Raw genomic sequence first — 24,092 nt, 5'->3', positions numbered from 1 at the left:
AACACTGTTACATAAAACTGTACAATACACTATAGTGTTACAAAGTTACTTACTACACTATGAATATTTAGGGCTGGGGGCTGAAGCATGTACCTGGGGCCTAAAGGATGTGGCTGGGACATGGGGCTGATGGCCAATGCGGCATGTCCTTCTCTACTCACAAACTGGCAATACATTGCTTTGCTGCCATGGCAATGCCAGGTCTCTTCCTGCATGGGGAGAGGCTGACCTGGCAGCATATGGTTGGGGTACCCACTGATGTAATTTCTGTACTGCCCCCAGGTACACGGCCATGATCGATTTCATGAAGATTGTGGAACATGACACATGAAACACCGAGTGGACATGGGGCCTGATTCAGACCCGCTAGCTAGGTGTGTTCGCTCGCAGCCATCAGCTGCCAAAGTATGCAAATCTCGGGATCGCACAGCAAGGCATTAGCACGCCCACTATGTCTTGACTTGCGATCGCGGTGTGTATATAGACACCCACCAGCCTGTCTTAAGATGCCCACTTTCACTTAGTGTTACACGTCATATCCAGGAAGTGTATTAAACAATTGGTAACATCGAGTACCATCAGAGATATACGCAGCACTTATGGCTGACCATATCGTACCGCAAGCACTGCCAGTGATTCAGTGTGAAATTCAGCCATGTGACCTGTATTATGACGCTGCGTCTTAATTATGCAGAGATTATGCAATGGCATTAAGACACATAGACATGCCTGCATTCGCACCACCACCCTACCATTTCCCTCAACCAACCCCTGTCACCACATACAAACGGCTTGTCATGTCAGTCATTCTTGCGAGGCGTCTGTGCAGGGCCATAGCTAGGGTGGTGCGGCCGGTGCGGCCGCACAGAGCACAGTAGCTCTGGGGGGCGGAACCAGCCACCCACCACAATTACTATACACCGGGCGCCGATGCTATATATTCATTGCGGGAGGGACAGATTGCGCTGCTATCACACACACTGACAGCCGCTCTTAGGGCACTGCTTTCTCTATGAGCAGCAGCAGAGGCAAGGACCAGAGATGTCAGTTTCTGGTCACGGTGACTGGTGGCATTAGCGCAGCACAGTCTCTAGTCTCTATGGCCACAATGCATGGCCCCGCCCCCTACCTATCTCACTGGAGGTGGTGTGTCTGAACTTGGGGACATGGGGCTTTATTCAGAGGCGGCCATACGGTCTACGACCGCACGGCCGCCTCGATGTTTTTCCAGTGCACATGCGCACGAGGGAGCCGGCTCCTTCGTGTGCATACGTGAGACCCGCTATGACCGACAGCGCCGGTCGTAGCGGGTCTCTTTCCAAAGGGGTGAGCTGTCGATGTTGATTGACAGAAGGCGGGCCGGGGGGGTGGCAGCCCAAACGGATGCGTTCCCATGGGAACGCCTACCATTTGGGGGAGGCCCCACTGACATCACTAGTGATGTCAGTGGAGAGCTTCCGGCTCTGACAGAGCCAGAAGCTCTCCGGGGCTTATGACAAGTGAGACCCTACCCTAGGGTCTCGTCGTAAGCCCCGATGGTTGCGATAGTCAAGGACCATCGCGACCATCACCCTAGCGGTCGTTAGAGCCTAAAGACCGAAACAGAGGCGGCTGGTCAGGATGCAAGCGGCCGCCCAGTTTCTGAGCGACCGCTTGCATCCTCCGACCGCCTCAGAATGAGGGCCATGGTGTGTACTGGGGGGTAATATGGGGGCACTATGTATACTGGGTGGTAATATGGAGTTGCTGTGTGTATTGGGGGTGAAATAGGGGTTCTGTTTGATTTGGGGGCAGTGCTGTGGATGAAATGGGGGTACTCTGTATACTGGGGAGTAATATGGGGCACTGTGTACAGGGGGGTAATATGAGAGTGCTGCGTGTACTGGGGCAATATGTGGGCACTGTGTGTACTGGGGGATAATACGGGGGCACTGTGTACTGGGGAAATACGTGGACACTGTGTACTGGGGGCAATACGTGGGCACTGTGTACTGCAGAAATACGTGGGCACTGTGTGTACTGGGAGGTAATACGGAGGTGTGTACAGGTGATACTATGAGAGTGCTGTGTGTACTGGGGCAATACATTGAGACTGTGTGTACTGGGGGATAATACGGGTGTACTGGGGGCAATACGTGGGCACTGTATACTGGGGGCAATACGTGGGCACTGTGTACTGGGGGCAATACATGGGCTCTGTGTACTGGCGGCAATACATGGGCACTGTGTGTAATGGGAGGTAATACGGGGGAACTGTGTATACTGGGGGGTATTATGGGGGTGCTGTGTGTACTGGGGGGGTAATATGGGGGTGCTAGGTGTACTGAGGGATATATTATGAGACATATTGAGGTGTAATAGAAATGTTTTGGGCAATCCTGGGCAGTTACAGGGGGCTGGCTAATCAGACGCACGTGTAACATAGTAAGGCCATGTTATTGGAGTGACACAGGTGTGTTGCTGAAAGTTGTTGCTCACTGAAATGCTGAATTGCTCACATTGGAGGCCATACTCAGATGATGATCTACACCTCGCATAGGGCTGGTGCAAGTTTAAATGGTCCGACCACTGGTGGCGTCTGAAGACACAAAAGCATGATTGCAGTGTCTGTAGACGCTAAGGGGTTTATTTACTAATGTGTGGGATGTGGAGATGTTGACCATAGCAACCAATCAGATTCTAGCTATTATCTTCTAGAAGGTACTAGATAAAAGTACAATCTAATTGGTTGCTAAGGGCAACTTTTAAAAACTCGCACTTTAGTAAATATACCCTTGAGAGTGCGCGTCTCAGTCCTTGCATATTCGGGTACATGGATATACACCAGGGGAGGGCTTTGTAGTGGCATTAGCATACAGTCACAAGTGCAACTACAGCAAAAGACACAAGGAAGGCAACAACTCCGTCCAACTTAGAATCAGGCCCTATGAGGAGGGAGTATCAAGCCCCTCCAAAGACCCCACCCTCTCCACAAACCTACCTCCTTTAGTGCTGCTTCCAGAAATTTCCCGGCCTGGTTTGCCATCCCAATCCACTCTTGAATAGCGGTGCGTGGCGCCCGGCTCTTACACTGAAGTGTACACTCCCAAGACCCAACCCGGCCCTACAGTTCAGTCCTCCCCAGCCTAGGAACTGTGGGAGGAGACACCCTGTGGGAGGAGTCCTAGGGTGAGGACTTGGAGCTGTTGGGTCAGGTGCGCACTGTGCAGTGGACAGCATGACATCTAGTAATGACGAGCACTGCACTGAAGGCCACAGGGACAAACAGGTCCCCCAATGATGTCCATGGCAGCACCAGCAGGTCCCCATCACCTTTCTGTGTCATCTTTTTTTCAATCCCTGAGTGCTGCCGTCAATGTGATTTGTGTCATATATTTTATATATAATATATATACATATACATATATAAAATGTATTTATGTATATTATAATTATTAGGATGATGTACTACATACTACAGTAGTATCCCGTATTAATTTGCTGGCCAGGAGACAGCTGCATGAGCTAAAAGAGGCAAGGTGGGGTGAGCAGTTGCCTAAATCATATCAGGATTTTTTTTTTTTTAGGGGACACCAATGCTCTTTCTCGCACAGGGCACCAAAATGTCTAGTTATGGCTCTGCATCCGTGTACAAGGGCAATTACTTTGGGATCGCACAGACTGGTTAGAGCATGCACACTGTGACTTATACGCATGCGCACATTGCAAAACATTGGCTTGTTACGAGCAAACGCATCTAGCGAGCGGGTCTGAATCGGGCCCATGATGCATAGAAAAGGGAAAAAAAGGAAGATGAAGTTTAACCACATACAGTATGGTGACGGACTTACTATGATAATAAGAAAAGGTCCAATAACACTTGAATAGTTATTGTTGAAAGTCTGACACATCCTAATTATGGAATAGTTTTCAAGTCCCAAGATACAGATAATGGGGAGGATGTATTATAGCGGCACGTATCATGCCGCTATAACACTTCCTGCTTCGTCTCTTTACCAAGGCAAAACAGGAAGCACTAATGATGAGATGTACAGGTGTAGCCATGCTCATCTATCCTCGTTATGGCATATAGAGTTATAACCTAGTCGCACTGCACCTAGCACGGGGTGGCGCTTTGAGGTGTAGTGTGGCGTATGTAGTTACCGGCGAGTGTAATACTAGTGTTTGTCCACCAGATGTCGCTTTTGAAAATCACAACTGCGCATGTGTGAGTTCTACATAGAAATACTGTACACTACAGCTCTACTGCACTGTGCTCTACAGTATGATTAACTAATGATTACTAGCTAATTGTACAGTATGGCTCACCACCATCCCCCACCAACATTCGATTCTATTCAATGCCGCCGCATTCTGTACCCGCTATTGACATAGGGCCTGATTCCGAGCTGAATGCTCTGACCAGAGCGCTCGCTCTGAATCAGGGCCCTCCTCCATGAAAATGTAGCGGCCTCCTGGCCGCTAGCATAGCTGTGCGTGACCACCCACAGCATATGCGAGCGGCCAAAAAGATGGTCGCAGTGGTCTTGACCATCGCGACCATCGGACTTGTGACGGAGACCCTGCGGTAGGGTCTCCCTGCTGCAAGCCCTGGAGTGATTTTGGCTCTATCAGAGCCAAAATCACTCCCACTGACATCACTAGTGATGTCAGTGGGGCCGGCTTCAGACGGTAGGCGTTCCCATGGGAATGCCTCCGTCTGGCAGGCATGCCCCCGGCACGCCCACCAAAGGGGGCATGCTGTCAATCAACATCGACAGCACGCCCCCTTTGGTGCGAGACCCGGAGCGATGGAAAGCCCGTCGCTCATCGGGTCTCGCTCATGCGCACGACGGAGCTCCCTCCATCGTGCGCATGCGCAGTGGGGAACATCAACCCGCTTGCGAGCGTCCTGCCGCTCGCGAGTGGGTCTGAATGACCCCCATAGTACACAAAAATCCTGCTGTAATTCCCACACATCACATCACATACATGACAGGTGCTGCTCTTGACAAGGGTGGTGTATGTGGGCTAGAGGTTTGGGTGAGCGCCTTGCAGAGTAACTGCAAGGCACTCCCGGGTCCGACACCTGACAATTTATTATTTTTTTTTTATATATCTTCACTATAGGATTAAAAATAAATCACTTGGTGTGTGACACTTGTGTCATTTATAGAAATAGTACATGTACAGGGACAGTATCTGTGTTAACCAGAAGACGCACACCCAGCATTGCATAAAGACCGAGCAATTCAATTTCAGTATTCTTATCCTAGGCTACTGAACTGAATACAGTTGCCATCTGTAAGTGCATTTTATGCTAAATCACTATGCAGTAGACATTGTATTGTACACATTACAGGGCCGTCTCTGTGTGTATGGCCACCCAAGTCCCATCACCATCAGGTGTGGCTTTTGACAAGGGTAGCATGTGTGGGCTAGAGATTTGGGTGAGCAACTTGCAGAGTGGGCATCCCAGGTTCGAGACCTGACAATTTATTATTTATTTATTTATTTTTAAAATTTTCACTACAGGATTAAAAATAAATAACTTGGTGTGTGATACTTGTGTCATATATACAAATACATATGAGTATCTTAAGTTAATGGTGCTACTACTGAACTGTGGAGATTATTGCCCACATTTATCAAGGCTTGGACAGGTAAGTGATAAAGTTCCGGGAGATAAAGTACCAACCACTCAGCTCCTAACTGCCATGTTACAGCTTGTGTTTGCAAAAATGGCAGTTACAGTAGAAGCTGGTTGGTTGGTGCTTTATTTCAGGTACTGTATGTACTTTGGGTGGATGGGTGGGTGTGTGTCAAATGCGCTACTACTGTGGCCATTTACAGTATTTCCTGGAACATACTGTACTGTACTGTACATACTTATACTGCATTTTCTTTTCACTCACTAGCCACCTCAGCCTGGCGCAAAGCCAGGGGGGGCGTGATCGCTACCCCCCCACAGGCATAGGAGACTGTTCAGCAGCTGTGTGCTGGGCTCCTGTGAGGTAGGGGGGGTGGCACCGGACCTGGCCCCCCTGCCAGGCCCCTCAGGAAGCCCATGACCGGGTAATCTATACCCACTCCCCCCCTCTCGGCGCCCCTGAGCACAGCGCTCTGTGAGCAGCATCATCGCTCACACATGGCTCCTGCCTCTGGTTAGCAGGTTGCCTGTAATGGCACGCTGCTGCCACAATCTCTGCAGCAGTGCCGTCTGGAGTATCCTAATGCTTCCAGCGCCGGGTGTAGACCATACCCCCCCGTGTGCTGTCATAAGGAGGATGCGTGGCCTGCACCCGGAGCACCACAGTACCTATGGCCTTGGCTTCATGTGCAGTACTGTACAGTATTTTAATGTTGATCTTAAACTGAAGTGAGTGCTATTTTTTTTTCAGCAACTACACTACCAAGTTGGTCATAGGAAGAGGAGGAGGAAAAATAAAGCCTGCTGAGGTACACTATGTACTTCTTAGTTACTGTACCTTAAAAAAGAGTTTGATATTGTATACTATTTTATACTGTACTACAGTATATACTGTAAGCCTACAGTATTTACTGCATTTTCCTTTGTATTATAAATGTGCTAGTATTGTAAAGGTTCTGATTTTCATGTGTCAGTTTTTCCTTGTTGGTATTGTGGATGTCAGAAACAGGACAGTACTGTATCCTTCCATCCCACAAAGAACAGTAGTAAACCATTATAAAAGTCTTTATTACACTACAGTATGAGGCACATTTGTACAGATTTACAGTACTCAGGAAACCCTTCAGGCATCCTTCTGCACATGCGCAGAAGGACACGCGTGCCATGGGGGGTGCTGGGAGAGCTCTGATCGGATCCTTCTGACAGAACTCTGTGGAGAGAAGCCCATAGGCTTCTATGGGTAACGCCATCATGAAGATGATGTTACCCACAGCAACCAAGTGCACTTCGGGGCTTGGTGCATATGAGAAATGCGGTCACACCCGCATTTTCGGGGTTTTACAGCATCTCTCCCTATGGTGCATCCAGTGCTATTTGGAAGTGTGACCTATTACCCGATGCTTTACTGTCAGTATTATGATATATGTGAATCAATGCTATCTGGAAGTGTGACCTATTACCTGATGCTTTACTATCAATATTTTGATATATGTTGAATCCATTACATAATTAGTCTTACTTCCTGATGATACACCAGGGGTCACTAGAATCATTTGTCTTTATACACACTCTAGTCAGGGTATCTGTCAGGATTCTGCCTGGGATCGGCTGTTACTTACCGCAGAGCCGGCTTCCCCTCATTAGCGAGAGCAGTGAGACGTCAAGTGCAGAGGTAGGTGACTTGCTGAGTATTCTCCCCGGGGCCCAGGTGACTGTCACGCAATCCTCCATATCGGAGTCCCTGCGGCAATGGTCATGGGCGCAGCCATCTTGGCTGAATCACCTTATAGATCCTTATCCAGTGGTAGCTGTGTCAGTTCTTAGCTGACTTGCTCATCCAATGGACAGCTACCTGGGGGTATAAACAGGACTCCAGGTGAACAGGAAATTGCCTGATCAACTTCGTTAATCCCAGATGGTTGCTGTTTGCTTCATTCCAGGCTTTACATGCAATCTTCCAGAGACTCTTCCAAGTGGTATTTCCTGTGAATAGTCTGTACATCTCTTATTTACTGAGTCCTAGTGATTATTTACAAGAGCATATCCTTGTGCATCAGTGTGACTGAACACCTTGCCTGTTTGCTATTTACCAATGTCATATCCTTGTGCATCAGTGCGACAGAACACCTTGCCTGTTTGCTATTTACCAGTGCCATATCCTTGTGCATCAGTGCAACAGAACATTGTTACCTGTGTGCTGTTTACCAATGTCATATCCTTGTGCATCAGTGCAACAGAACACCTTGCCTGTTTGCTATTTACCAATGTCATATCCTTGTGCATCAGTGCGACAGAGCACCTGGCCTGGGTGCTATTTACCAGTGTCATATCCTTGTGCATCAGTGTGACTGAACACCTTGCCTGTGTGCTATTTACCAGTGCCATATCCTTGTGCATCAGTGCAACAGAACATTGTTACCTGTGTGCTGTTTACCAATGTCATATCCTTGTGCATCAGTGTGACAGAACACCTTGCCTGTTTGCTATTTACCAGTGCCATATCCTTGTGCATCAGTGCAACAGAACATTGTTACCTGTGTGCTGTTTACCAATGTCATATCCTTGTGCATCAGTGCGACAGAACACCTTGCCTGTTTGCTATTTACCAATGTCATATCCTTGTGCATCAGTGCGACAGAACACCTGGCCTGGGTGCTATTTACCAGTGTCATATCCTTGTGCATCAGTGTGACTGAACACCTTGCCTGTGTGCTATTTACCAGTGTCATATCCTTGTGCATCAGTGCAACAGAACATTGTTACCTGTGTGCTGTTTACCAGTGTCATATCCTTGTGCATCAGTGCGACAGAACACCTTGCCTGTTTGCTATTTACCAGTGTCATATCCTTGTGCATCTCTGCGACAGAACACTTTGCCTGTGTGCCATTTACCAGTGTCATATCCTTGTGTATCAGTGCAACAGAACATCATTACCTGTGTGCTATTTACAGTGTCATATTCTTGTGCATCAGTGCAACAGAACACCTTGCCTGTGTGCTATTTACCAGTGTCATATCCTTGTGCATCAGTGCAACAGAACATCGTTACCTGTGTGCTATTTACCAGTGTCATATTCTTGTGCATCAGTGTGACAGAACACCTTGTTTGTGTGCTATTTACCAGTGTCATATCCTTGTGCATCAGTGTGACAGAACACAGATACCTGTGTGCCATTTACCAGTGTCATATCCTTGTGTATCAGTGCAACAGAACATCGTTACCTGTGTGCTATTTACAGTGTCATATTCTTGTGCATCAGTGCGACAGAACACCTTGCCTGTTTGCTATTTACCAGTGTCACATCCTTGTGCTTCAGTGTGACAGAACACTTTGCCTGTGTGCTATTTACCAGTGTCATATCCTTGTGCATCAGTGCAACAGAACATCGTTACCTGTGTGCTATTTACCAGTGTCATATTCTTGTGCATCAGTGTGACAGAACACCTTGCCTCTTTGCTATTTACCAGTGCCATATCCTTGTGCATCAGTGTGACAGAACACCTTGTTTGTGTGCTATTTACCAGTGTCATATCCTTGTGCATCAGTGTGACAGAACACAGATACCTGTGTGCTATTTACCAGTGTCATATTCTTTTGCATCAGTGCGACAAAACACCATGCCTGTGTGCTATTTACCAGTGTCATATCCTTGGTCATCAGTGCAACAGAACACCGTTACCTGTGTGCTATTTACAAGTGTCACATTTTTGTGCATCAGTGTGACAGAACACCTTTGCTAATGTGCTATTTCCAAGTGCCACCTCTTGGTGCAGCAGTACATCAGTACACCTTGTCTGCTTCACAAACCCAAGTGCCACCTCTTGGTGTACCGGTGTGTCAGAAGGTGCACATTGTGTTTTGTGTAATTAATTCAGTGTACAGACACCACATCATCCAAACTGGTGCAATCACCACTCTCTTTCAGTGACAACAGCATATCCTCAATTTCCCTTGTGTTAGCAGCATATCCTCATTTCCCTCTAGTGTTAGCTGCATAACCTAATCATCAGTGGATTCTCTTTCTCTGGTCTCTCACAGTGCCTCTTCAGGAAGCTTTTCCAGTGTGCTCTCTTTGTACTATTTGTACAGAGATAATTTTACCAGTGGGCCATAGCGGTGTGTCTTTCTCTATTCCCACTCACATCGGATCCCTGACCAGGGGACCGCAACCTGCTTGCCGGGTGCAGCTGAAGCCCATATCTCGCTTGGAGGGGTCACTGGTGAACACCTCTTGGCAGGTTAGACCCTTGGTCAGGTCTCACCAACATCCGATGCTTGTGGATGGGGAGAATGAACATCCAGGCCCCTCGCCCCTAATTTCTTCAGTAACCCAGGACCACAATTTTCAGCCCCTCAGTAGGGGACTCCACAACATCAAGCATGACAGTTTGATCAGGCCAAATTTGGAAGTCGTGGGTTCTCTGGGTGTTGAGGCTATACAAGATCTCGCCTCCCGTATAAAAAAAATCAGGAAACAGCACAACAACTACTGGTATAAAGTATTCAAACACTTACGAGTCAATTAACCACAATTAAGTCCACTAGCCTCAGCGAATCCTAGTTTTTCTGCAACGTCCATTGAGAAACCTCCTCCTGTGTCGTCTCTTCCGAAGTTTTCTCCTCAGCCCCTCCAGTTCTCTAGTGTCTTTAAGTACAGACATATGACTACCTTTCAACAACTTTTGGAACAAATACAAGATTCTCTTACAAATTTTTTTCAGTTCATTCCTGAGTTTCTTGGAGTTACATTAGATTCTCTTAAACCCTCCTCTGCACAGAATAAAGTAACACATCGAAGTTTCCCACGTCCTAAGCTTTCTGAGGCTGAACGCCAATGATGTAGGGAGTTTCATCTGTGTCTATATTGTGGGAACTCTGACCATTTTATAAAAGACTGTACCATTCATCAGCCTCATACTAATACCAAGGGTCTGCGTTCTAGTGCTCATGTCTCTAATTTTTCTCTTCACTGTCTGCAGTCACAGTTCCCTTAGTCTCGGGCAAAGGGTCAAAATCTACTATGCTAAAGAAGGTTCAACCTTTTGACTGGGGCCCTGTAACAAGATACTCCAGATCTGGGAACCAAGGAAAGATGTCTAACCCATCCACAGCCAGGGAGACACTTGACTTGCCAGCTTCAAGTGACACACTTGTTTTGCCAGTTCCAGGAGAAATATTAGAGTTGCATACTTCTGGAGGTGTCTCCACTTCAAGTTTCTTACCTCAGGAGGGAGTCATAAGTTTTTTACCTCAACAGGAAGTTTCAAGTCTCTCTCCTCAAAAGGGAGTTTCAAGTTTCACACCCCAGGAGGGGGGTCTCAAGTTCTTTGCCCCAAGAGGGGGTTTCAAGTTTTGTACTCCAGGAGGGAGTCTCAAGTTTCTCATCCAAAGAAGGGAATTCAAGTGACATACCCCTGAAGGGGATTGCAAGTGTTCTACCCCAGGAAGGGCTTTCAAGTTTCACACCCCAAGAGAAAGTCTCAGTTTTGAGTTTCTTGCCACAGGAGGGTGTCTGAGGTCTTTCTCCCCAAAAGGGGTTTTCTAGTGTCGGACCCCAGGAGAGGGACTCTGTTTCAAGTTTCCTACCCCAAGAAGGGGTTTCAAATCTCATACCCAAGGAGAGGGCCTTCGTTTCAAGTTTCACACCCCAGGAAGGGGGCCTTTGTTTAGAGTTTCACACCCCAGGAGAGGGTGTCATACCCCAGGAGGGGTCCCAAGTGTCATTCCCCAGGATGGGTTTTCAAGTTTCATGCCCCAGGACTGGTGGCTGGCAAGTGTGACCAAGGTGAGTATTTGAAGAAGGCAGATTATGGAGAGTCAATCTGAGTGTAGGCAGGCTAAAATCAAAGACAAATCCAAGGGAGTAATCTGAGGTCAGGTTTGGAGAGATCATAGTTGGTAATCAAGCACTTTGGGTTTCCCAAGTATCAAAAATAAGTAAGAGGGCTTTCCACAATCACAGGGACAGGAAATATAACCAACCATGAAGTGAAAGTGTAATCTCTATTTATTCAGTGTTAGACCAATAGCAAGACAGCAGCAAGCCAAGTCTCTGCAATCACAGCATCATGACACCTGTAAAAGCCTGGGAGCACATAGATGACAAGCATCTGTCATAATGATGCATCTGGAATGCAGACTGGAAGCTCCATAGTGAGTATCTCAAATAATAGGGGAATACAATGGAATTAAAAAGGGCAAGATTAAGACTCACATGGGCATGGGATGAAAATGACCAAGGACCTATTGTGAGAAGAGAAGGTGTGACCAGTCCTGTGTGGCTATGGCCAGTGCCATGTGGGCATATACACCCCCCACACTATCAGCCCCAATGATGCCCTAAATACATAACAGTAGAAAAATTTCATTTTTGAGAAAAATAGCAATACAACCTCACTATTTTTGATTTATGGCCAACCGCATGGGCAGCTGGTCATCATCATGCTGTCATCAGAATGGGCCTATATATACAGTATGTGGAGGCCTGGAACTGTAGTCCCATCCACCCAATTGTTTTATTTCCCTGATATACATCCATGAAGAGGTGCGAATAGTAGCACAATGCAACAGCAATCAGTTTTCCCAAAGGCTTCTTATACATATCTGGAACAAGAGATGTGTATTTTGTGTGTCCATAAGCTGGGTGCAAATGTATGAGTTGATGATGATTGTCATATCTTTGCTCCAGATGTTCCTTTGCCCTTTATATTAGGTTGCATGTATTTAAAAATATGTGAAACCTAAAATACAGACCTAACATCACCAGCGTATAGGTGCATATTTACTTACTGTATGCAGAGTGTGCAACTTTTCATGAAGCTTAAAAAATAAGGTCAGAAAATAAGTTAAATGAAATATACTTAAAGAATGCTGTACTTAAAAGTAATGTTTCTATATCCCACACATTTTTTGCTACTGTAGAAGTCTTACCCATGCCTCATAGATTCCTAAATCAATTTTCTTATCTCAGGACACCACACTGCTCTTCCTCTTGGCAGGAATCCTACTGTCTTTAGCAAGTTATACATGTTTATTGACTTTAAAAAATAGTGTCTGATAATTAACCGCACTTTTCTGAGATAAAAAGATAATGCTGCAAAGGTCAAAGCCATTTGTTCTTCATTAGTTACCAAGCCATTAGGATATCAACAACATAGATAATAGTCTGAATTACATAGGAATACATGCCATTTGTCATCCAAGTATGTACTTTCATTTCCTTATCTAGATACATTTTTATAGTCTGACTTCATACTTAAACTAGCAATGCTGGCTTTTTACTCCACTTTCTTCCTTATTTGCGAGATAATAAGAAATTGATAATGTCTCGATGTGAGACAAACTGCATTCAGAAACCCCTCTCTCGCATATTCTGTGGGCTTGGAAAACTGGTGGCAAGGTACCCCTGGTGGTTCCTATTTATTCCCCTTATTTTATCTGCTGGGCTGGGAGCTGGCTTTTACTTTTTAAAGCAGAGAGAAGCTAGTGACATAGAAGGCCAGTTCACACCACTTGGAGGTCCAGCTAAATCTGAACGAGAATTTGTCAAGGTGCATTTTCCAACCAATGACTCAGGACAGTTTTCTGCACAGCGACTGTATACAGAAGGATCATTTGTTTCGCTCATTGCTGTCAGTTTGTCCAATAATATTATAAATGTTGACACTTTCAGAGAGCTGCTGAAGCTGGATGAGATGGTGCAGAACCTGAACATCACCATGACACAATATGGAGCTGTTGTAAGTCTCAATTTTCAGCAGCTGTGTGCAGAAATACAGGGACAAAAATGCATTGCAGCCAATCCACTCCTATCGGCAGTGCAAGGTAATCCGAGTCTGATAGAGACTATAAATATAACTTACCCCATGTTTCAGAGTAAATTCCTTGGAACATACCTGGGTGGGCTGACACTGAACTTAGGCAATATTGTGCAGACAGCCCAAGCAATCAGGTTAGTGTGTTACCTGAGAGAAGACAATGAGCAGAACAAAGACAACAGCCTGCGATGGATCCACCACTTTATCGAATCCATCTCACAGAATATAGACACACTACAACTTAGACAAATAAAGGTAGATATAAATGTATATGTATTTTTTTTCTATATTAATATTGTACTGTGAATATGTTTCATACATGTTAAAAATGTGTAAATGAGGTATCACAATATTTAAGTGGTGTGCACATTTCTTAGAATAAACCCTTATTTACGTGTATTTCTTTATTGAACATATTACTATATTATGCTTGACATTCTGAAACATTGGGATTCTATTTGCTATATTTCATGAGAGCACAGTGTTCATCCTGCTTAAGGCAACAACAGAAGTAAGGTTCTGCCCATCACTTATACAAACTAATACTGCTTTTATACCAAAATTCCGGGTCTGACCCGGAGGTTGGAACAGGGGGCCTGATTCAGAGCCGGACGCTATTTGCGCTCGCTCGTTCAGAAAAAGGGGCCGGATATTTAAATAGAGCGCTCGGTCTTTGCGGTCTGTTGACGCCTCTATGTCTGAACGAGCGAACGAAATATGTGCTCGCTATTTTGTAAAGACGCCCCCTGGCCGTTCGCATCATACGTCATCTCCGCTATTTATTAGATTAATCGAGTACATCGAAAGGCATCTGAATTGCTCGCAGTGCTTGTGGTTGGATTTTCCTACCGCAATCATGCGAACAGTTCAGGCTAAGAGACAACCAAGTGACGTGGCCGATGACGCTGCTTTGTTAATTATGCACTCCCATTAAATGCCCGTTTTGACCGTTTGGCACGCCTGCGTTCGGATCTCCACTCCCTGTTTTCAAGCACCTTCCCCTGTTACCACCCACAAACGCCTCATCCTGTCACTCAAATTAGCAGGCACTCGCTACTTTGCGAACACACGATTTCCAACCGCAATGACTGGTTGGCGCATGCGCATTACGACCCATACGCATGCGCAGATGTGCGAACATCGCTCGGAGCGAACGAGCGGCCGCTTATGAGCGGCTCTGAATCAGGCCCAGGGTTCCAATCCGGATCTGACCCAGAATTTCCCCGGCGCTGACCCAGGATATCCCTGAGTTGGCGCCGTTCACACCAGAGCCAGGTCTGCAGAAACCTTGCTTTTCCGGCATTGAAGTGGAAGCTTGGAGATGATGTGATCTCCAAGCGCCACTGAAGCCGGTCAATCGGCAGGCATGCGGCTCGATCAGGTCACCGTGACCCGGATCATGCCGTTTTCACTGCAGGGTTTCACAGGTTATTTTCATGTTAAACCCTACAAGTTACCTGGGATGGATTGCCGGGTCACTCGACCCAGCAATCCAACCCTTTTCCCTTTTATTCCAAGGAGCTACCCGGCGTAACCCTGCAATAACCTGGGATTTAGCTCTGTTGTAAAAGGGGTATTACATATATACAAAATATTAATATTACAGCTCTTTTAATAGATTCATTAAACTGTAATGTATATTTTTATAGCAAAAGAAATTAGAATTCTTACATTAATTCTATCAATTTAAGCTCCCTAAAACCATCCTTCTGAAGCAGCCACCAACCCAAAAAATAGGTGGGATGGAGTTTAGTTTGGAGATGTTCTACTAACATCTGTGTGGACACAAATCTATTGTGTAATATTAACTAATAAATCTAATTTTTTTTTTTAATAATAATGAATTGTTTTGTTGTTAATTACATTTAAAAACTATAAAATACCTTATTCAACTTAAAATAAATATCTTATTTATTTGAAAACATTATTCAATCTTCCAGAATTATAATTGAACACTGTGGAACAGGTGGACTCAAAAGAAAAATAAAAAGAATACATTGTGAATCAGTAAACAAAAATAATTAATAATGTGCATAATGATTTGCACACTTCTGACAGGGGAAAGATTGTCTAAATCTGTTTGTAATTGATTCAATCAAATTAAACTCTCCTATTTCAAAGTGTAGTTAAATTTTTTTATATACCAAAACACGTCTTCGAAGTGATTTCAGGGAGTAAAAGGGAAAAAAAAGATACTTAATGGACATTCTTTCTGTATACAGTAAGTTCAGATGAAATGGATAACGCACATAGCATGCAGTCATTATAAGGAAAAGTCAAAGTTGCAATAAATAGTATATGTAGATGTAACTTTTACCATTGACAAAAATGTATACAATTTCTGTATTATAAAAAAATACAAAAAATCTTCATGGTGCAGAATTTTCTTTATGTAATATGGATTACATATAGGTATGCATGCAAAAATCATCACATGACTATAGTAATGTGGAATTAGATCTCTGAGCTATTCAAAAAATTGAGTCATTATCGGTTCACTTGTGTGCATCTCCCTGGTAAGGGAAAACATATGTTGCTAATACCTCTTTTACATTTAAGTCTCTGGTCTGATCTAGGATTTGGAACATGGTTCCTAACTGGGTCATACCCAGGACAGCCCCTTCTGTACTGTACTATACTGTACTGTACTATATATATATATGCATGTCTGGTAATCATATAGACTAATATAAATATGCATTATGTGTAAAAAAAAAACAGTTTGTGCTTAATAGCGCTGCGATACCATGAATGAGACCACAACTTTACTTATATTCAATGTGATGGCGCCATCTTGTGACCAAAAATAATATTGTGTAAAAAGGTGTATTTAAGATATGCCTATGTTAAATATCCTGAAATAGTGTGTGCAAAACAATGACAGGTGTGATGAAAAATATATACTACTGACAAATGTGATAAAAAAAAAATATATCTAATAAAGTGCTGTATGACTAAATTTCATACCTTCTAAAAAAAATTTGCATAGAATGTAACCTACTTTATACCAAAAGTATGCTGTATGTGATATCTTATGTATTATATGTGCGTCATATCGTAAATACACATAAAGAAAATGAAATGGAATATCAGATAGCACTGTCTAAGCTGCAGGTTCAGATGGGGGCAGTCAGCCCCCTATAGAGAATATGAAAAACACAAAATTATTGAAGCACGCTTTGTCTGCAACAAACTAACATCCATCCATGACCTCTTTATTTCTAATAACCTCAATCTTCTGGCATTAACAGAAACATGGCTCACACAAACACAGAAGTTCTATAGTATTACATCACATTCATATACATAAATTACAGGTTCACTTTGAATGGGAATTACTATACCAATTGCTTTTACAATGTCAATTCAGATTAACGAAACAATGACACCAGTTTTTATTATGCAGGAACTTAGCCTCCTGGCTACGATTAGTATCACGCTGTTCCTATGGATTTTAAAAGGTTATTGCATGCAATAACATATCACGGTGGATTTTACCTTAAACACTATAGCGAAACAGCAACAATAAGGGATAACAGTTTATAAATGAATCCTTATATACGCTAACTATCCTAATGCTTGCTGGCCAGAAGCTACACTTTTAATAAATTAATAAAGTCTTAATTCTTGCTCAGTGTACACCGCGTTGCCCAGGATATTGGTTGATGAGTTTATCCTTAGACTACTTGAACAAAGATAGCTCCACTTGAAAGGAATGTAAGGCTGAGTTGTTCCCTGGCTGCAAGTGATTTCCTTTTTAAATCCTGGCCTGCTGCCAGACACTGAGACTGATAATGTCAACGAAACTGCAACTTTGTGGCTATACTGTAATAGCCCGTAAGCTGGCTCTGCTTTTCCTATTGTATATAGTGTGGAGAAACTGCCCCTGTAATCTGTCATGCCCCTGTAATCTGTCACGATGGCCTACTTTCATTGGAGTTTATGATAAGTAATTCCTGCCGCTCCTTACGGGGTTTATTATAAACAATTCCTGCTGCTCCTTACGGGGTTCATTATAAACAATTCCTGCCGCTCCTTACGGGGTTTATTATAAACAAGTCTAGCGGCCAGATCCTATGCTCGGTGCGGCCGTATGGGGCTACTAAGTTCCAGGCTATAGGCACTTTTATTTGTAGTCCTGAAAAACTATCCTGCACTGGTGTCTGAGGATGCTATTGCAGGCCCAAAACTGCAGAGGTTGCGAGCTGCTTGCTAGCTGAAGCAGAGAATTGCTGCTTGTGTAACTGGCTATTAAGTCTATAATTTGCTGTTGTGGAGTGTGGCGTGCATACTGCTGACAGACCTGCTCCTGTAGATCAGCTCAGCCAATTCAGCACCCCGGTCGATAGGGACAGCGATGTCTCCTGCAGGCTGGTCCCCGGCTGTCAGTCACTAGGCGGGGGGGTGGAGCCTGGGCGGACCCGTTGTGATGCTGTGTCCTGCGGCTTCCTGTGTTGTCTGTCCCCAGTAGCCTCCCCTCAGCAGCAGATTCTTGACCACTAACCAGGAGGCTGTGTTCCAGTACAATAAAATTCAAACTGTTGGTTATTTGTATTGTGTATTGCAAATATGAAGAGTTGTTCTGATTGTAATTGAACTTGTAGTTGACCCATTAAAGTGTAGACATTGTAATTCACTTGCTTCTACTCTAATAATATACTTACCTCTTGACCTCTCTGTAGTCACTTGAGAAAGTACATAGGAACCCCATGGACCTAACCAGTGGATACTGGCAAATTCGGATGTCCCCCGAGGATCAGGAAAAAACTGCCTTCATAACCCCCATGGGCCTACACGAATTCACTAGGATGCCCTTTGGGTTGTGCAATGCTCCTGCCACCTTTCAGAGGGTTATGGAGCATTGCTTGGGACACCTCAATTTCGAGCTAGTACTTTTGTATCTCGATGATATTATCATTTTCTCCCGAACCTACGAAGAACATTTGACACATCTACAAGTAGTGTTCAAACGACTTGCCAAATACGGACTTAAGCTCAACCCAGCGAAGTGTCACCTTCTGAAACCAGAGGTTAAATACCTGGGTCACATAGTGAGTTCCAAAGGGGTGACTCCTGATACCGACAAAATTCAAGTGATTCGAGAATGGCCAGTCCCACACACTACTAAGGATGTGAGGTGTTTTTTGGGATTCGTGGGATATTATCGCCGATTCATCAGGAACTTTGCTAAAATAGCTTGTCCGTTGCATGAACTCCTCCGTGGATTACCTAAGTCAGGAAGGAATATGACTGTTGGAGTAGAGTGGACTGATCGGCAGCAAGAAGCCTTCGAAACGTTGAGACAAGAACTGATGCAAGCCCCCATCCTGGCCTATCCAGATTATGGTCGCCCATTCTCCTTGTACACGGATGCTAGTAAGCAAGGGTTAGGTGCAGTGCTCGCACAAAAACAGGATGGTGAGGATCGAGTTATCGCATACGCCAGTCGAGGATTGAAAAAGACCGAAAGGAACGATTCCAACTACAGTGCTTTCAAACTCGAATTCTAGGCGTTGGTGTGGGCAGTAACAGAAAAATTTAAGGACTATTTGTTGATGACACCTTTCACAGCCTACACAGATTGCAACCCACTAGCCCACCTGCAAACGGCCCAACTGGGAGCATTGGAGCAACGATGGTATGCCCGCATGGCCAATTTCCAATTCACCATCACCTACCGGGCTGGAAAGAGCAATGGCAACACAGATGCCTTGTCCCGATTACCCAACAAAGAGGAACCGGAGCAGGAAGACCGATGGGAAACAATAGAAATTCCGGCATTCATCCGAGATGTTGTCCCAGAGAAAAAACGAGTCATTTCTTCCTGCACTTATCTCAATTATGAGGCTATAGGTACGGGGCCTAACGGAGAGTGGCAAAGGTGGCAGGAAGAATCCCTTCTGCTTCAACGACTGAGGACTATGTTATGAATGGGTGGGAACAAGAAAAAGCAACAACTACCTGAAGAACTAAACAAACTTTGGAGACAGAGAGACAAATTGAGCATCCAAGAAGGAATGATAATGAGACAGAGTATCAATCCAAAAACCCATTTGCCTCAGAGTCAAATCCTGATTCCAAAGGAAAGAGCGGAAGAGTTACTAAGAGCCTATCATGATTGATCTGGCCATTTTGGCCATCAGAAAACGGAAACTACTCTTAGACAACGTTTCTGTTGGGTCGGTCTACGAACAGACGTTGAAAGGTGGTGTTGGAACTGCATCAGGTGTAGTTTGAGGAAACCTTCATTGAGCACACTGCTTCCCCTGCAGCACTCTCACATGGTGGTGTACACTTCACACATACCTCCAGGCCTGGTAATAGTAAAGGAGGTGGAGTAGGAATACTACTGTCCCAATCTTTTACATACACAGTTATTCCACAGGTACTATACCTTACATTTACATCATTTGAAGTACATTCTATTAGGACTTTCGCTCCTTTCTCTCTGCGCATTGCTGCTATCTATCGTCCACCTGGACCACCAAATCAATTTCTGGAACATTTTTCTGCCTGGCTCCCTCACTTCCTATCCTCTGACATCTCCACCATTATTATGGGTGATTTCAATATCCCCATTGACAGTCCACAATCCCCTCATGCCTCCAAACTTCTCTCCTTAACATCCTCTCTTAGCCTCTCCCAATGGACTGACTCCTCTACTCATCAAGATGGCCACTGCCTTGATCTTGTATTTACCAGACTATGCTCAGTCTCTGATTTCACTAATTCTCCTTTCCCTCTCTCAGATCATAACCTTATCAGCTGCACACTCTCCTCCATTACATCAGCCTCAATGCCAAGCAAATCAACCAAACCTCCTCAAACCCGCAGAGATATTAATGCTATTAACTTTGAACAACTATCCACCTCTCTGCAACAATCACTCTTACCTATTTCTACTTTCACTTCTCCTGAGACTGCTGTATCACACCTGAACCAGACCCTAGAACTAGCCCTTGATGAAGTAGCTCCAGCTACCCATCACATTCCGCGTAGAATTAGACGTCAACCGTGGCATTCCAAATTCACAAAACACCTACAAAAACTCTCACGTAAAGTAGAACGTCAGTGGCGAAAGTCTCATACTCCAAGTGACTTCCTCACATATAAGATGATCTACCACTCTTATCGTAATGCACTGGATAATGCCAAACAGACATATTTCCAATCTGTTATCTCTGCCCAAGCCTCTAACCCCAAGCAATTTTTGAATACATTTAAATCACTTCTTACCCCTCCATCACCCAACCCACCTGCTACTATCAGTGCACAAGATCTTGCTTCCTATTTCAAAAACAAGATTGATAATATCCGAAATGAAATGGTATGCACTTCCTCAGCCAGGGTCTTGTTCAATTCCCTACCTGAACCCAGTGGCACATTCTCATCATTTGACCCCACTAATGAAGATGAAGTAGCTACACTCTTCTCATCCTCCTACTCTACTACCTCTCCTCTTGATCCTATAACCTCACAAATCAGTAAAGCTCTGTCTCCTGAGCTCATTCCACACTTAATTAAAATCTGTAATCTCTCTTTCTCTACTGGTATCTTTCCATCACTGTTCAAGCATGCAGTGATCACTCCCATTTTGAAAAAACTAAATTCTGACCCTAACTCTCTCTCAAATTACCGTCCTATCTCCCAGCTACCTTGCCCATCCAAGCTACTGGAAAGACTTGCCTACACTCGCCTCACACACTTTCTTAACACCCACAACTTATTGGATCCTCTTCAGTCAGGCTTTCATTCCAACACTCCACTGAGACAGCACTGACTAAGGTAGTAAATGATCTGGTCACTGCCAAGGCTAAAGGCCATTACTCACTCCTAATTCTTCTAGATCTCTCTGCTGCCTTTGACACTGTTGACCACTCTCTTCTCATACAAACACTACAATCCTTAGGTCTTCAAGACACAGCCCTTTCTTGGTTCTCATCTTACCTATCTAATCACTCTTTCACTGTTCGCTTTTCTGATTCTACCTCCACTTCGCTACCTGTATCAGTTGGAGTACCACAAGGTTCAGTATTAGGTCCTCTGCTTTTCTCAATATACACCACCTCTCTTGGCAAACTAATCAGCTCTTTAGGTTTTCAGTATCATCTGTACGCGGACGATACTCAAATTAACCTATCCTCCCCAGATTTGTCACCATCTGTGCTGGTCCGTGTCACTGAATGTCTCTCTGCCATTTCATCTTGGATGTCATCTTGCCACCTCAAACTTAATATATCCAAAACAGAATTAATTATATTTCCACCAGCCAATAGCAGTTACCAACCTGCTGCCTAGGTGTGATCCTTGACTCTGAACTGTCTTTTGTTCCCCACATTCAATCTGTCTCTAATTCCTGTTACATACATCTAAGAAACATAGCCAAAATTCAACCATATCTTACGCAAGACACTGCAAAAACTCTTATACACGCACTAATAATTTCCCGCATTGACTATTGCAATAGTCTCCTTATTGGTCTTCCCAAAAACAGGCTCTCCCCACTAGAATCCAGTTTGAATGCAGCTGCGAGGTTGATCTTTCTCACCAAACATTCAGTCTGCTGATCCACTCTGTCAGTCCCTCCATTGGCTGCCGGTCTTCTACCGTGTTCAATTTAAAATACTTACACTCACACATAAAGCTATTAACCAAACCACACCAACATACATCTCTTCACTCATCTCAAAATATCTTCCAACCCGACATCTCCATTCTGCACAAGATCTGCGTCTCTCATCCCAGCGCATTACTTGTTCCCATGCACGGTTACAGGACTTTTTTCGAGCTGCACCCACCCTGTGGAATGCCCTCCCATGCACAAAAAGACTTTCCACTAGTTTCCAAACATTCAAGCGTTCTCTGAAAACTCACCTCTTTAGACAAGCTTATCAGATTCCAGGACCGCCCACCTAACCTTTTATAGCTCCCTATCTAACTCTCTTCTTATAGTAAACACCTATCACATCTTCTCTTTCTTCAATTGAACATCCTCCTAACCCTAGGCCAACTTTCTAGTGTGATTGGATTATACAGCCCACCAAGAAAATCTGCAATTGGGCTGGACCAATTTGCAATAGCACCTCTCCTTGTGTATCAACACCTATTTCCTTATAGATTGTAAGCTTGCAAGCAGGGCCCTCTTACCCTTATGTATGTCATGTATGTATGTCTTTTACAACCCAGTATAATGTTAATCTTGATTCAAATTGTAAAGCGCAACGGAATTTGCTGCGCTATATAAGAAACTGTTAATAAATAAATAAATAAGTACTACAATAGGTATAAGGAATCAGTTGGATAATGGGACTAAGGCCCTCATTCAGAGCCGTACGCTCTGAGCAGAGCGCACGCTCTGAATGAGGGCCGCCCTCCATGAAAATGGAGCGTCCTCCTGGACGCTCGTATAGCTGTGGGTCACCACCCACAGGCTATACAAGCGTGCAGTTTGATGGCCGCGATGGTCTTGACCATCGCGACCATCGAAGCTGCGAGCGGAGCCTGCGGTTGAGGTTTTCAACCGCAAGCTCTGGAGTGATTTTTGCTCTATCAGAGCCAAAATCACTCCCACTGACATCACTAGTGATGTCAGTGGGCCGGCTTCTGACGGGAGGCGTTCCCGTGGGAACGCCCCCATCAGGGAGACACGCCCCCGGCACGCCTACCAAAGGGGGCGTGCTGTCAATCAACATCGACAGCACGCCCCCTTTGATCAGACACAACGAGCGAAGGACTTTCCTTCGCTCATCGCGTCTGGCGCATGCGCACGACGGAGCTCCCTCCGTCGTGCGCATGCTCAGTGCACACCATCGACCCACTTGCGAGTGGACAGCCGCTTGCGAGTGGCTCTGAATGAGGGCCTAAGTACATGTGGTTCACATAACAATATAATAACAATTGTGAATATACTAGAAATACACAAATGTGCAAATAGGATAAATATAAATGAATATATGTATACGGCTTGGTTGAAGTAATCAATAGAAAGTTGTTTAATAGCATCAGTGATAAGACATAATAAATAAAAAAATAATAAAAATGCCTAAAATCTATAAAATTTAGTTGAGCTCATATAAGCATAATTTCACATGACAAATGTCCCATAGTAATAGAGTGACAAATAAGGGTATTCCTTCGGTATTCATGTGAGTCAAGTCAAAGGGTATTAATTGTTAAAATAAACATGGGTCAATGCTCAATCCGGATTAATGTCCAGCTGTGTGTGTATTACCAGCCTCCAATGGAGCATCACGTCCTGATAGAAACCCACCTAGACTTTTTCCTAGACTTCTTCCCATTGCTACCTAGACTTTTCCCCATTGCTTCACTACAGTTTCCCAAGTGCACTTTAGTGCTATACCCGGACTTTTTGTTTTGCCACATTCATGTCTGTTAAACCACTCATTAAATATTTCACGTTTATTTTTAAATCTGCTTCAGTGTCTGCTTCTTTTACCACCCCGGGTCCACAACAAAACCAGAACCTCACAGTGCACTGGCCACATGGACCCGGCCACAGGACAGGAGTCTGGAGCGGATTTATTCTGAAGCATTGCAGACGCTTGGAAAACCTGGAAGCTATGCAATATCAAATGGCTCAGTACATGCAAGAAATAAATAAAGGACAGGACAATCTGCAAACTTC

At 44.5% G+C, this 24,092-nt stretch overlaps 1 pseudogene; it reads left to right on the top strand.

Moving 5' to 3' along the window:
* The first annotated feature begins 12,952 nt into the window (after nucleotides 1-12,952).
* LOC148475032 (patched domain-containing protein 3-like) overlaps nucleotides 12,953-24,092 on the top strand; it is a 44,404-nt pseudogene continuing 33,264 nt past the window's right edge.

This window comes from Taudactylus pleione, unplaced genomic scaffold, assembly GCF_031769625.1.
Source record: "Taudactylus pleione unplaced genomic scaffold, aTauple2 ptg000788l, whole genome shotgun sequence".
In the NCBI taxonomy this organism is placed as follows: Eukaryota; Metazoa; Chordata; class Amphibia; order Anura; family Myobatrachidae; genus Taudactylus; species Taudactylus pleione.
Note: the sequence above shows the minus strand (reverse complement) of the source record. Positions and strands in the feature narration are given on the sequence as shown.